This window comes from Trichomycterus rosablanca, chromosome 3 (assembly GCF_030014385.1).
Source record: "Trichomycterus rosablanca isolate fTriRos1 chromosome 3, fTriRos1.hap1, whole genome shotgun sequence".
Taxonomy (NCBI): domain Eukaryota; kingdom Metazoa; phylum Chordata; class Actinopteri; order Siluriformes; family Trichomycteridae; genus Trichomycterus; species Trichomycterus rosablanca.
In genome coordinates this window covers 19,441,187-19,443,686 of record NC_085990.1, presented here as the reverse complement: position 1 = coordinate 19,443,686, position 2,500 = coordinate 19,441,187, and the positions used below count along the sequence as shown (strand labels likewise).

At 37.6% G+C, this 2,500-nt stretch overlaps 1 pseudogene; it reads left to right on the top strand.

Moving 5' to 3' along the window:
• The first annotated feature begins 2,164 nt into the window (after positions 1-2,164).
• Positions 2,165-2,283, top strand: LOC134311035 (5S ribosomal RNA; annotated as a pseudogene).
• Positions 2,284-2,500: the final 217 nt, after the last annotated feature.

The following is a 2,500-nucleotide window of genomic DNA, read 5'->3' as shown; positions in this document are numbered from 1 at the left end:
TCTATCTATCTATCTATCTATCTATCTATCTATCTATCTATCTATCTATCTATCTATCTATCAAAGGCCTTCCAATTTTATTCCAGTCCAGATAGCTGGCTACCACTCAGAGAGCTAGCTGACTAGCTATAACAGGCCTTTAAATCCAGCCTCTTTCGCTTATGGCCACACCACCTTCGGAATGCCTGATCTCGTCTGATCTCAGAAACCAAGCAGGGTTGGGCTCAGTCAGTACCTAGATGGGAGACTGCCTGGGAATACTGAGTGGGAATACTGAGTGGGAATACTGAGTGGGAATACTGAGTGGGAATACTGAGTGGGAATACTTTCATTTTTTGGTTTCAGCCCCAAACGTTTAGCGTCTGTCTGTCTGTCTGTCTGTCTGTCTGTCTGTCTGTCTATCTATCTATCTATCTATCTATCTATCTATCTATCTATCTATCTATCTATCTATCTATCTATCTATCTATCTATCTATCTATCTATCTATCTATCTATCTATCTATCTATCTATCTATCTATCTATCTATCTATCTATCTATCTATCTATCTATCTATCTATCTATCTATCTATCTATCTATCTATCTATCTATCTATCTATCTATCTATCTATCTATCTATCTATCTATCTATCTATCTATCTATCTATCTATCTATCTATCTATCTATCTATCTATCTATCTATCTATCTATCTATCTATCTATCTATCTATCTATCTATCTATCTATCTATCTATCTATCTATCTATCTATCTATCTATCTATCTATCTATCTATCTATCTATCTATCTATCTATCTATCTATCTATCTATCTATCTATCTATCTATCTATCTATCTATCTATCTATCTATCTATCTATCTATCTATCTATCTATCTATCTATCTATCTATCTATCTATCTATCTATCTATCTATCTATCTATCTATCTATCTATCTATCTATCTATCTATCTATCTATCTATCTATCTATCTATCTATCTATCTATCTATCTATCTATCTATCTATCTATCTATCTATCTATCTATCTATCTATCTATCTATCTATCTATCTATCTATCTATCTATCTATCTATCTATCTATCTATCTATCTATCTATCAAAGGCCTTCCAATTTTATTCCAGTCCAGATAGCTGGCTACCACTCAGAGAGCTAGCTGACTAGCTATAACAGGCCTTTAAATCCAGCCTCTTTCGCTTATGGCCACACCACCTTCGGAATGCCTGATCTCGTCTGATCTCAGAAACCAAGCAGGGTTGGGCTCAGTCAGTACCTAGATGGGAGACTGCCTGGGAATACTGAGTGGGAATACTGAGTGGGAATACTGCCTGGGAATACTGAGTGGGAATACTGAGTGGGAATACTGAGTGGGAATACTTTCATTTTTTGGTTTCAGCCCCAAACGTTTAGCGTCTGTCTGTCTGTCTGTCTGTCTGTCTGTCTGTCTGTCTGTCTGTCTGTCTGTCTGTCTATCTATCTATCTATCTATCTATCTATCTATCTATCTATCTATCTATCTATCTATCTATCTATCTATCTATCTATCTATCTATCTATCAAAGGCCTTCCAATTTTATTCCAGTCCAGATAGCTGGCTACCACTCAGAGAGCTAGCTGACTAGCTATAACAGGCCTTTAAATCCAGCCTCTTTCGCTTATGGCCACACCACCTTCGGAATGCCTGATCTCGTCTGATCTCAGAAACCAAGCAGGGTTGGGCTCAGTCAGTACCTAGATGGGAGACTGCCTGGGAATACTGAGTGGGAATACTGAGTGGGAATACTGAGTGGGAATACTGAGTGGGAATACTGAGTGGGAATACTGAGTGGGAATACTGAGTGGGAATACTGAGTGGGAATACTTTCATTTTTTGGTTTCAGCCCCAAACGTTTAGCGTCTGTCTGTCTGTCTGTCTGTCTGTCTGTCTGTCTGTCTGTCTGTCTATCTATCTATCTATCTATCTATCTATCTATCTATCTATCTATCTATCTATCTATCTATCTATCTATCTATCTATCTATCTATCTATCTATCTATCTATCTATCTATCTATCAATCTATCTATCAAAGGCCTTCCAATTTTATTCCAGTCCAGATAGCTGGCTACCACTCAGAGAACTAGCTGACTAGCTATAACAGGCCTTTAAATCCAGCCTCTTTCGCTTATGGCCACACCACCTTCGGAATGCCTGATCTCGTCTGATCTCAGAAGCCAAGCAGGGTTGGGCTCAGGCAGTACCTAGATGGGAGACTGCGTGGGAATACTGAGTGCTGTAAGCTTTTCATTTTTTGGTTTCAGCCCCATTCATGAAGTGTCATTTAGCTGTTAGCCAGCATAATAAACTATCTATCTATCTATCTATCTATCTATCTATCTATCTATCTATCTATCTATCTATCTATCTATCTATCTATCTATCTATCTATCTATCTATCTATCTATCTATCTATCTATCTATCTATCTAATCTATCTAGCTATCTAGCTATCTATCTATC